This window comes from Tachyglossus aculeatus, chromosome 5 (assembly GCF_015852505.1).
Source record: "Tachyglossus aculeatus isolate mTacAcu1 chromosome 5, mTacAcu1.pri, whole genome shotgun sequence".
Classification (NCBI taxonomy): Eukaryota; Metazoa; Chordata; class Mammalia; order Monotremata; family Tachyglossidae; genus Tachyglossus; species Tachyglossus aculeatus.
The window spans coordinates 71,734,698-71,747,409 of NC_052070.1; the positions used below are offsets into that span (position 1 = coordinate 71,734,698).

General features: G+C 44.3%; 1 protein-coding gene across 6 annotated transcripts in view; it reads right to left on the reverse strand.

The window, feature by feature from the left end:
- The window catches only part of MYO9A (myosin IXA), a 322,627-nt gene extending 310,161 nt beyond the window's left edge, over positions 1-12,466 (reverse strand). For all 6 annotated transcript variants that reach the window (XM_038746410.1, XM_038746411.1, XM_038746413.1 and 3 more), the window contains exon 1: positions 12,407-12,466. The gene's annotated coding sequence lies outside the window, so the exon portion shown is untranslated. The remainder of the gene's footprint in view (positions 1-12,406) is intronic.
- Between the last annotated feature and the right edge of the window lie 246 nt (positions 12,467-12,712).

The following is a 12,712-nucleotide window of genomic DNA, read 5'->3' on the forward strand; positions in this document are numbered from 1 at the left end:
GTTGGGTGGCGGCGGGCGGGGTGGGGGAGATGAAATCCATTTTGGACATGTGAAGTTTGAGAAGTCAGCAGGGCATCCAAGTAGAGATGTCAAGAAGCCGGGAAGAAATGTGAGATTGCAAAGGAAGGCGAGAGGTCAGGGCTGTTGAGGTAGATTTGGGAATCATCACACAGAGATGGTAGCTGAAGCCATGAGGGCAAATGAGTTCTCTAAGGATGTAGATGGAGAATGGAAGTTGACCTAGAACTGAGCCTTAAGGGAGCCCCACAGTTAGAGGGTGAGAGGCAGAGGAAGATCTGGCAAAAGGGACAGAAAAAGTGTGGTCGGAGAGATTAGAGGAGAACGAGGAGAGGATGGTATCAGAGAAGCCAGTGTTGGATGATGTTTCCAGCTGAAAGGGGCAGTCCATGGAGTCAAAAGCAGCTGAGTGGTCCAGGAAGATTATGAAGGAGTAGAGACTACTGGATATCATCATCATCAATTGTATTTATTGAGCGCTTACTGTGTGCAGAGCACTGTACTAAGCACTTGGGAAGTACAAATTGGCAACATATAGAGACAGTCCCTGCCCAATAGTGGGCTCACAGTCTAAAAGGGGGAGACAGAGAACAAAACCAAACATACTAACAAATAAAATAAATAGAATAGATATGTACAAGTAAAATAAATAAATAGAGTAATAAATATGTACAAACATATATACATATATACAGGTGCTGTGGGGAAGGGAAGGAGGTAAGATGGGGGATGGAGAGGGGGATGAGGGGGAGAGGAGGGAAGGGGCTCAGTCTGGGAAGGCCTCCTGGAGGAGGTGAGCTCTCAGTAGGGCCTTGAAGCTCTCAGTAGGGCCATATCCTTGTACTGGATATGACAAAAAGATGTTCTCCGGTGACTTTAGAGCAGTTTGCATGGAGTGAAGGGGACAGAAGCCTGATTGCAGGGGATCAAGGAGAGAAGTGGGCAGATGTGCAGGCATGTGTAGAGATGTATAGGCGGCATGTGTGGACAGCTCACTGGAGAGGAACAGTAGGAGGAAGATGGGGTGATAACTGGATGGTGCCATGGGGTCATGGGAGAGATTTACAGCAGCCAGCTATTTTCAGGTTTCCCGCAGAGTCTGTTCTCTACATGAGACACCTTAGTGGCTCTTCAGCCAGAAACCTTCACTACTGATGCCATAGCTTGCAGGTATTCCCTTACTATAAGAGTCACCTGACCATTTTTTTAGTGTTTAGTTGCAAAATCAAGACATTTATCTATTAGTCAGTAACTGACAGATCAAAGCAATCGGACCTTGACCAAACACTTGTAAGCTGCAAAGTATCAATAGTATTGTGAATTGTCTGTCAATGATTCACAGGAAGCATGTCATTAGCAAATATGAGGGTCAGTATGAAGTAAGTCTTTCTCTCCAAAGCATTGTAGGAAAAACTATAAAAAGGCAGGAAGGAAGTCATGTATCTCCTGCCCAATTTAAAAGAGTGGCACTGAAAATGGTGAAGGGCCAACGTCACCACACACTCACAATGGCAGCCTCACCTGATAGGCATGCAGAACAGGGCACATTCCCTAGGACTGAAAGAATACTAGGGGAACGTTTCTTGGTGTAAGCAACATAAAAAGTAGGATCCAAGTCGGATAAATACCCATCTCCTTTAACCAAAAAATTTAAATCAAATAAGATCGTGGTCTTTATGTGTACAAATGATTTTAATTTGACATCAGCTTGGGTTTATTGGCCTACTAAAGCATTAGCTGGATTTTTTTTATTCACAATTTAATCTGACTAGCTGATTATATCTCTGAGATCTACTTTCCCATTTTCATTTATTCTGGTTCTGCCTCTTCTGTGCCACTGCATATTTAATCACATTAATGAAAACTATAATAAATACTAGCAATAGTAATAATAATCATGGTGTTTGTTAGGCACTTACTAAGTGCCGAGTACTTGATTATGCGCTGGAGTAAGAAAAATCAGGTTGAACACAGCCTCTGTCCCACATGGGGCTCACAGCCTAAGTAAACACAACTATTAAAAACAAGAAGAGGATATCTCTTAATCATTTAAACAGTAAGCGGACCATGAAGCAAAACTGCCTAATATTTTCAACCAAAACAGTCCAGTTCTGAAGGAGTTACCACTACGGGCATCAGGTTTATTTCTGAAACGTAAAGCTATCATCTTAAATCCGAAAATAGAACTCTCTAGAGAAAAACGACTAAAGATTTGTTACTGGTTGCAATGAAAGAATAGGATCTCTTTTCCAAACCCAGCTGTTCATGGCACAGCACAGCTAGTTCTTTTTTTTCCACTGTACAAGTCAAACTGCACTGCAGTTGCCCGTTGAATGACCCCACAAGCAAAAACATGCTAGTACCATATTTCACACAAATGCATAACACTTTCTTTAAAGTGATTTACATGAGCAAGCGCTACACTTGGTTCAAAAGCAGTGAATCACACCCATCATTCTAAACATACACTTTTTTCAGGAAATTCATTAATACACTATATTGCTTAACACCACACATGAATTCAAGCTGTGCTTTCATTTACCTCGAAATAGGGGCCACAAAATGTAAATAGTACTGCAATTTACATTATAAACACAGATATGAAAACCAGTATGCTATTACCTTTGCTACCTATTACTTCCCAAAACAATGATAATAATTGTATTTACTAAGCACTTACTCTATGCCAAGCATTGTGCTAAATGTGAGGGTTGATTTGAGATAATCAAAGACTGTCCCACCAGGGCTCACAGTCTAAGGAGGAGGGCAAAAAAACCATTGATTTTCATACAGTTAATGGTTGACAGGTTTGATGTGGGCAGGTAACTTATCTACTAACTCTGCTGTTTTGTACTCTCCCAAGCATTTAGTACAGTGCTCGCCACACCGTGAGTATTCAGTAAATACCACTAACTAATGCATTCTGATACAATATGAATTCACTCTTACATCTTCTGTTTGAATGATTACTTGAAGTATATAAAAATTTACATAAAAAGATTTCAAAATTATATTGTGTTCACAACTTCTAATCATTTCTGCATTTTAGCACTGCAGGAGCACTTCTATATATGTGGGAATTCACCCACCCCCAAAACTTGGAGAATCCCCTATTCTCATACCGACACTTTAGGTAGCCGTTCCAAATTTGCAATCACAATTATTTACAAGGAAAGAAATGTGGTCTATTCTGAATGCAGTCACGGAACAAAATCTCCACATTTGTCTTTCCACCAATCAGTAAACCCCAGGTTTGCTGTTACAACCTAAAACTAAAACCACTTGAAAAGTCTAAAATATCTTAATTTTTCTATGGGTTTTTTTCCTATTCCTATGGTACTTTATTATTTGAGGAAGAACAGGTCAGTTAAACACATGGTATGATCCTAAATGAAAGGGAAGCTTTAAATACATAGCACTGTCCACTACACAATTAAGATACACTTTTTAAAAATTTAATGGAGTGAATAAAATTTTAGTTCGTGATGCCCTTCAGATCAAAGTGCCAAAGTGATATTTTCCATTTTGCCAGTTTAAAATACGTCACTGTAACTCTGTAATTCCAATTCCACTCAAGAAATCTTCATAATCCCTGGGGGAAATTAAAGCAACAGAATGTTTCTTAAACACAAATATAAATTGTCCACAAAACATTTTTGTATGTATACTTTCATTCACCCTAACATTTTATCCTCTAAATCAAAGAGGGTTTCCAATCAGGCAAGGACACATGGACAGGATATCTTTAAATCCAACCAGATGTTAAGGTCTTCAGATTATATCATAAATGAATCTCTCATCTGTTGTAAAAAGGTATTTTCCTCAACCATCCAATAATCCTCTCCTAAAGTGATGAAATGTACTGTCCTCTATACGTATATGAAGCAGCGATGGGATACAATGGAAAGAGTTCCGAGTTCCGGACAAGAGGGAGAGCTAGGCTTTAACCCCTGCCACACTGATTGCTGAATTACTCTAAAATGGTCAATGTGCCTCCTTTTGCCAAACTGTAAAACTCCTCCTCCCTACTGCATCAGGAGGATATTGTGAGGATTAAGATATTTGAAAAATCTTTAAAAATAAAAGCGATAAATGAATTCAAGGCACTGTTCAGACCATTTACATTTTACAGAAATTAACCCGGAGTCAATTTAATTTCATAAAAAGAGTGTACTCAATCAAGAAATGGTATTTATTGAGCACTTACTGTAGGCAGAGCACTGCACTGAGCACTTGGGAAAGTACAATACAGTAGAGTTGGTAGACAGGATCCCAATCCGCAGGGGGAGACGGACGTTAAACTGAATCCCACAGAAAGAGGGACGAGGAGACTACAAGGATATGGGTACACAAGGGTTGAAGGACTGGGAACCCAAAGGGACAGGCAAGTGCATAGGCAACACAGAGGACAGGGGAGATAAGGGAAATGGGCTTAGCTGGGGAAGGCCTCTTGGAGATGTGATTTTAGGAGGGTTTTGAAGGTGTTCCCTGGTGACAATGCAATACAATCCTAACCAATGAAGGGTCCTAAGAAGGACTCATTCGAGGTTTACTTTGTCAGTTAGATCCTGGGTTAAGTTGCCCTTTTTCGCTCAGGATTAAGGGTAACAAACTAGAGGGGCAATAATGAGTGCCGGTATGCATATCACAAAGCTCCTAAAGTTTCACCCCAAATATTACGGTCTTAAAAATGAAGGAGGAGTTGAAGATTCACTCCCTTACTGAATTTATAAAGCAAGTAAACACCACTGAATATTTTTCCATTCTCGAAATCAATAAAAATGCTGACATCTAGAAGAAAGGGACTGGTTAATAGTGGAACACAGAATCCAAGAAAATGGGCCCTGTTGCCAACGTGATAACTTGCTGAGGGAAAACTGGGGAGAGCCATTTAGTATTTCTGGGCCTCTGCTTCCCCTCCACTCCTCTCACCCCCATCTGTAAAGTGGAAATAACTACCACGATTATCATTACCGTAACACAGATGCTATACGGCTCAATGTGTCTGCAAAAAAACGAGGACTTGAAAAGCAGGCCACAGAAGTCAGAAGACCTGGATTCTAATTCCAGGTCTTCCATTTATCTACTGTGTGACCTCGGGCAAGTCGCTTCACTTCTCTGGGCCTCATTACCTAATCTGTAAAATGGGGATTAAATCCTCCTCCCTCCCATTTAGACTGTGAGCCCTATGAGGGGCAGGGACTGTGTCCAACATAATTATCTTGTATCTTGCCTAGGAAACAATAAGCACTTAACAAGTACCACAAAGAGGGACTCCATCTCTATGTTATACTACTATTGGTCATTTATTCATTCTAAGCAAAATTTATCTGACAGAGCCTATGTTAATAAGTTATCTCTAGACCGTAAACTCCTTGTGGGCAGGGAATGCGCCTACCAGCTCTGTTGTACTCTCTCTAGAATATAGTACTGGGTTCTGTACATAGTAACCTCTCAATAAAGACTGACAAACTGGTACTCCCCCACACTGGTTCCTTTCAAAACAGTATTTATGATCGACAATAAAGATATTTTATTACTAATTCCTACTGGCTCTTTTGAAAGCTTTTTTTAAAGAAAAACTCTTCAGTTTTTCCCTTTCAATTTTTATACGATTGAGAAGTTTTCATTTGAACCAGTGAATTCAGTCACAAGGGCTGTTGAATTAAATTGTCCACTTATGAGTTTTACACAATACCTTTAAGAGCAATTTAATATTAAGCTCATAAAAAACACTGCTTTCCCTGCCCAAAAAAGGGATAAAAATACATCAATCAGGATAACAAAAGAACAGAAGTGGATCATTTTGATAAAGAAAATACGGTCAGAGGGGAAAAAAAAATACTTACAAGAAGTCCCTATAATCCAAGCTTTTGTCAGCTTTATCTATGTTCTTATCACTGTTCTGCTTTTGAAGGACATCCAGAATACCAAAAGTACTACTTCAAGTATACAGTGAAAGCTGCTCAAAGGCACAATAATGCATAAAATGCATTCACACATCCTAGATTTTGCAGGGCCAAGATTTCAATTTTAAGTCTCAAATTCATATTAGGGTATGAGGCAACTATAAAATAAGTCTGAGAAATGTGTGATAACCATAGCTACACTATTCTGACAAAGTCAAGGGCAGCAGGATGCTGTGAAGTACACACAATATGATAGAAAAGCAACACCCCATAGAGGATTTCAGGATTCTTTTTACTTTGTTCAGCAGTATTGGGATTCTTTTCCCTCCCCTGCAGGAAGAATCTAGAAAATTTCAAGCAACAGCAATATTTTTTTTTAAGAACACTGGGGACATTTTAGAATTATTCAGTCCCCTCCGATTCATTTTAGTTGGAAATGATTAAAGTTGACAAACTAAGGGCCCCAAAAAAACAAAAAACCAAACCACACCTCCCAATTTTAGTTTTGAAAAAAACACATGGGATCGTCAAATTAAACATCCTGGAAGTTTAAGACAAAGTAAACTCTACTTTCCTGTCGCTATTTTCCTTTTGTGACAGATACAATTTTTTTTAAATAAGTCTGAAAACTGCTTCAGGTTCCAACCCCAGCTGGAAAGATCAATAAGCTTAATCAATCAATCATATTTATTGAGCGCTTACTGTCTGCAGAGCACTGTACTAAGCGCTTGGGAAGTACAAGTTGGCAACATATAGAGACAGAAAAGAAAATGTCTTTGCCTTGATCCATCACAGATCAGAATATCTTAAAAAACATGGAGAGGTGAAAATTGAAAAGGGTCTGCTTTATATTGCTAGCTATTTTCTAATAATAATAATAGTAATACTGATAGCATTTGTTAAGCGCTTACTATGGGCCGAGCACTGCTCTAAGCGCTGATCCCCAAATACAGTCGTCATTGGGAATAAAAAATACTGCCTTGCTTATTCAATCGTTCATTCAATCGTATTTATTGAGTGCTTACTGTGTGCAGGGCACTGTACTAAGCGCTTGGGAAGTACAAATCGGTAACATATAGTGACCGATATATACTATATATAGTATATATACTATATGCAGCGTTCAGCACTTGTCCCTGGGAAGCGAGGCGGGAGAAGCGGCAGAGCTTTTCCCTAAAATCCCCACGGGAAATCACGTCGACTGGAAAGCGGCTGGCACTGTTCCAACGCTCCCGAAAATCCAAGGCGGAAAACGGACCCCATTCCCCATCCCGGGGAGATGGGATAGGGCCCTGGAAAATTCTGGCAGGCGGCGGTGGACCTGGGAGAAGCCCGCCAAGGGGTGGCTTGGTGGCAAGAGCCCGGAGGTCGTGGGTTCTAATCCCGCCTCCGCCGCTTGTCTGCTGCGTGACCTTGGGCAAGTCCCTTCGCTTCTCTGGGCCTCAGTTCCCTCATCTGTAAGATGGGGATGAAGACTGGGAGCCCCACGTGCGACAACCTGATTCCCTTTTATCTCCCCCAGAGCTTAGAACAGTGCTTGGCACATAGTAAGCGCTTAACAAATGATATTTACGATTATTGTTATTAATCCCTACTCCGTCACTTGTCTGCTGTGTGGCCTTGGACAAGCCCCTTCGCTTCTCTGGGCCTCCATCCCCTCATCTGTAAAATGGGGATGAAGCCTAAACCCCAAATACAACAACCTGATTCCCTTGTATCTCCCCCATAATTTAGCACACAATAAGAGCTTAATACTATTATGATTATTATTAATCCCGACTCCGCCACTTGTCTGCTGTGTGACCTTGGGCAAATCCCTTCGCTTCTCTGGGCCTCAGTGACCTCGTCTGTAAAATGGGGATGAAGACTGAGTCCCACGTGTGACAACCTGATTCCCTTGTATCTCTGCCAGAGCTTAAAATAGTCCTTGACACATAATAAATGCTTAACAAATACTACTACTACTATTATTATTATTAATAATAATCCCGTCTCCGCCACTAGTCTGATGTGTGACCTTGGGCAAATCCCTTTGCTTCTCTGGGCCTCGGTGACCTCATCTGTAAAATGGGGATGAAGACTGGGAGCCCCACGTGCGACAACTGGATTCCCTTGTATCCCCGCCAGAGCTTAAAATCGTGCTTGGCACATAATAAACGCTTAACAAATACTACTATTATTATTATTACTAATCCCGGCTCCACCCACTAGTCTGATGTGTGACCTTGGGCAAATCCCTTTGCTTCTCTGGGCCTTTCAGACTGTGAGCCCACTGTTGGGTAGGGACTGTCTCTATATGTTGCCAACTTGTACTTCCCAAGCGCTTAGTACAGTGCTCTGCACACAGTAAGCGCTCAATAAATACGATTGATCGACCGATTGATTCTCTGGGCCTCAGTGACCTCGTCTGTAAAATGGGAATGAAGACACGGAGCCCCACGTGGGACAACCTGACCACCTTGTATCTCCCCCAGAGCTTACAACAGTGCTTGGCACATAGTAAGCGCTTAATACTATTATTATTACTATTAATCCCGCCTCCGCCACTAGTCTGCTGTGTGACCTTGGGCAATCCCCTTCGCTTCTCTGGGCCTCGGTGACCTCGTCCGTAAAATGGGGGTGAAGCCTGCGATCCCCACGTGGGGCGACTTGATTCCCTTGGATTTCCCTTCGTGCTTAGAGCAGTGTGAGCCCGCTGTAGGGTAGGGACTGTCTCTATATGTTGCCAACTTGTCCTTCCCAAGCGCTTAGCACAGTGCTCTGCACACAGTAAGCGCTCAATAAATACGATTGATTGATTGACTGTCTCTATATGTTGCCAATTTGTCCTTCCCAAGCGCTTAGGCCAGTGCTCTGCACACAGTAAGCGCTCAATAAATACGATTGATTGATTGATTGACTGTCTCTATAAATTGCCAATCTGTCCTTCCCAAGCGCTTAGTCCAGTGCTCTGCACACAGTAATCGCTCAATAAATACGATTGATTGTGTCTATAGGTTGCCAATTTGTCCTTCCCAAGCGCTTAGTCCAGTGCTCCGCACGCAGTAAGCGCTCAATAAATACGCTTGCTTGATTGATTGTCTCTATAGGTTGCCAATCTGCCCATCCCAAGCGCTTAGTCCAGTGCTCCGCACACAGTAAGCGCTCAATAAATACGATTGATTGATTGATTGACTGTCTCTATAGGTTGCCAATCTGTCCTTCCCAAGCGCTTAGTCCAGTGCTCTGCGCACAGTAATCGCTCAATAAATACGATTGATTGTGTCTATAGGTTGCCAATTTGTCCTTCCCAAGCGCTTAGTCCAGTGCTCCGCACGCAGTAAGCGCTCAATAAATACGCTTGCTTGATTGATTGACTGTCTCTATAGGTTGCCAATCTGCCCATCCCAAGCGCTTAGTCCAGTGCTCCGCACACAGTAAGCGCTCAATAAATACGATTGATTGATTGATTGACTGTCTCTATAGGTTGCTAATCTGTCCTTCCGAAGCGCATAGTCCAGTGCTCCGCACACAGTAAGCGCTCAATAAATACGACTGATTGCCTCTATACGTTGCCAGTTTGTCCTTCCCAAGCGCTTAGTCCAGTGCTCCGCGCACAGTAAGCGCTCAATACGATTGATTGTCTCTACACGTTGCCAATTTGTCCTTCCCAAGCGCTTAGTCCGGTGCTCCGCGCACAATAAGCACTCAATAAATACGCTTGATTGATTGATTGACTGTCTCTATACGTTGTCAATCTGTCCTTCCCAAGCGCTTAGTCCAGTGCTCCGCACACAGTAAGCGCTCAATAAATACGATTGATTGATTGATTGACTGTCTCTATAGGTTGCCAATCTGTCCTTCCCAAGCGCTTAGTCCAGTGCTCCGCACACAGTAAGCGCTCAATAAATACGACTGATTGCCTCTATACGTTGCCCGTTTGTCCTTCCCAAGCGCTTAGTCCAGTGCTCTGCACACAGTAAGCGCTCAATAAAAACGACTGATTGCCTCTATACGTTGCCCGTTTGTCCTTCCCAAGCGCTTAGTCCAGTGCTCTGCACACAGTAAGCGCTCAATAAAAACGACTGATTGCCTCTATACGTTGCCAGTTTGTCCTTCCCAAGCGCTTAGTCCAGTGCTCCGCACACAGTAAGCGCTCAATAAATACGCTTGATTGATTGACTGTCTCTATAGGTTGCCAATCTGTCCTTCCCAAGCGCTTAGTCCAGCGCTCCGCACGCAGTAAGCGCTCAATAAATACGATTGATTGACTGTATAGGTTGCCAATCTGTCCTTCCCAAGCGCTTAGTCCAGTGCTCTGCGCACAGTAATCGCTCAATAAATACGATTGATTGTGTCTATAGGTTGCCAATTTGTCCTTCCCAAGCGCTTAGTCCAGTGCTCCGCACGCAGTAAGCGCTCAATAAATACGCTTGCTTGATTGATTGACTGTCTCTATAGGTTGCCAATCTGCCCATCCCAAGCGCTTAGTCCAGTGCTCTGCACACAGTAAGCGCTCAATAAATACGATTGACTGATTGACTGTCTCTATACGTTGCCAATTTGTCCTTCCCAAGCGCTTAGTCCAGTGCTCCGCACACAGTAACTGCTCAATAAATACGACTGACTGATTGATTGACTGTCTCTATACGTCGCCAATTTGTCCTTCCCAAGCGCTTAGTCCAGTGCTCCGCGCACAGTAAGCGCTCAATAAATACGATTGATTGACTGTATAGGTTGCCAATCTGTCCTTCCCAAGCGCTTAGTCCAGCGCTCCGCACACAGTAAGCGCTCAATAAATACGATTGATTGCTTGATTGACTGTCTCTATATATTGCCAATTTGTCCTTCCCAAGCGCTTAGTCCGGCGCTCCGCACGCAGTAAGCGCTCACTAAATACGCTTGCTTGATTGATTGACTGTCTCTATAGGTTGCCAATCTGCCCATCCCAAGCGCTTAGTCCAGCGCTCCGCACACAGTAAGCGCTCAATAAATACGCTTGATTGATGGATTGACTGTCTCTATACGTTGCCAATCTGCCCATCCCAAGCGCTTAGTCCAGTGCTCCGCACGCAGTAAGCGCTCAATCAATACGCTTGCTTGATTGATTGACTGTCTCTATAGGTTGCTAATCTGTCCTTCCGAACCGCATAGTCCAGTGCTCCGCGCACAGTAAGCGCTCAATAAATACGACTGATTGCCTCTATACGTTGCCCGTTTGTCCTTCCCAAGCGCTTAGTCCAGTGCTCCGCACACAGTAAGCGCTCAATAAAAACGACTGATTGCCTCTATACGTTGCCCGTTTGTCCTTCCCAAGCACTCAGTCCAGTGCTCTGCACACAGTAATTGCTCACTAAATACAACTGATTGATTGATTGACTGTCTCTATAGGTTGCCAATCTGTCCTTCCCAAGCGCTTAGTCCGGCGCTCCGCGCGCAGTGAGCGCTCAATAAATACGATCGATTGATTGATTCATTCCCAAACGCTTAGTCCAGTGCTCTGCACACAGGAATCGCTCACTAAATACGATTGATTGATTGACTGTCTCTATAGGTTGCCAATCTGCCCATCCCAAGCGCTTAGTCCGGCGCTCCGCGCGCAGTAAGCGCTCAATAAATACGATTGATTGATTGACTGTATAGGTTGCCAATCTGTCCTTCCCAAGCGCTTAGTCCAGTGCTCTGCGCACAGTAATCGCTCAATAAATACGATTGATTGACTGTATAGGTTGCCAATCTGTCCTTCCCAAGCGCTTAGTCCAGTGCTCTGCGCACAGTAATCGCTCAATAAATACGATTGATTGACTGTATAGGTTGCCAATCTGTCCTTCCCAAGCGCTTAGTCCAGTGCTCCGCACACAGTAAGCGCTCAATAAATACGACTGACTGATGGATTGACTGTCTCTATAGGTTGCCAATCTGCCCATCCCAAGCGCTTAGTCCAGTGCTCCGCACACAGTAAGCGCTCAATAAATACAATTGATTGATTGACTGTCTCTATATGTTGCCAATCTGTCCTTCCCAAGGCTTAGTCCAGTGCTCCGCACACAGTAAGCGCTCAATAAATACGATTGACTGTCTCTATACGTTGCCAATCTGTCCTTCCCAAGCGCTTAGTCCAGTGCTCTGCACACAGTAAGCGCTCAATAAAAGCGACTGATTGCCTCTATACGTTGCCAGTTTGTCCTTCCCAAGCGCTTAGTCCAGTGCTCCGCACACAGTAAGCGCTCAATCAATACGCTTGCTTGATTGATTGACTGTCTCTATAGGTTGCCAATCTGCCCATCCCAAGCGCTTAGTCCGGCGCTCCGCGCGCAGTAAGCGCTCAATAAACACGACTGACTGCCTCTATACGTTGCCAATCTGCCCATCCCAAGCGCTCAGTGCAGCGCTCCGCGCGCAGTAAGCGCTCAATCAATGCGATTGCTGATGATTGATTGATTGATTGATTGAGCAGGCCCCCCCCCCGCTCCTCCTCCTCCTCGTGCAGTCGCACTTACCGACCGCCGCGTGCGGGGCCCAGGACGGGCGAGTGCAATTGGGCCGCGGTCCCTACCCGCAGTGGGCTCCCGGTTTAGGCGCGGGGGGGGGGCGGTCCTTACCGGCGGTTCGCCGCAGTCCCCCCTTCCTCCTCCTCCTCCTCCTCCTCCTCCTCCTTAGCGCGGCCCCCCCCCTCCCGGTCCTCCGCCGGGGCCCGGAGCAAGGCGCGGTCCCCCCGCGCAGCGCGCTCCCGGCGCGGACGGCGGCGCATCCCCCGCGCCCTGCTACAACGCGGGCTCGCGCGCGCGCGCGCCCCCGCCCGGCGC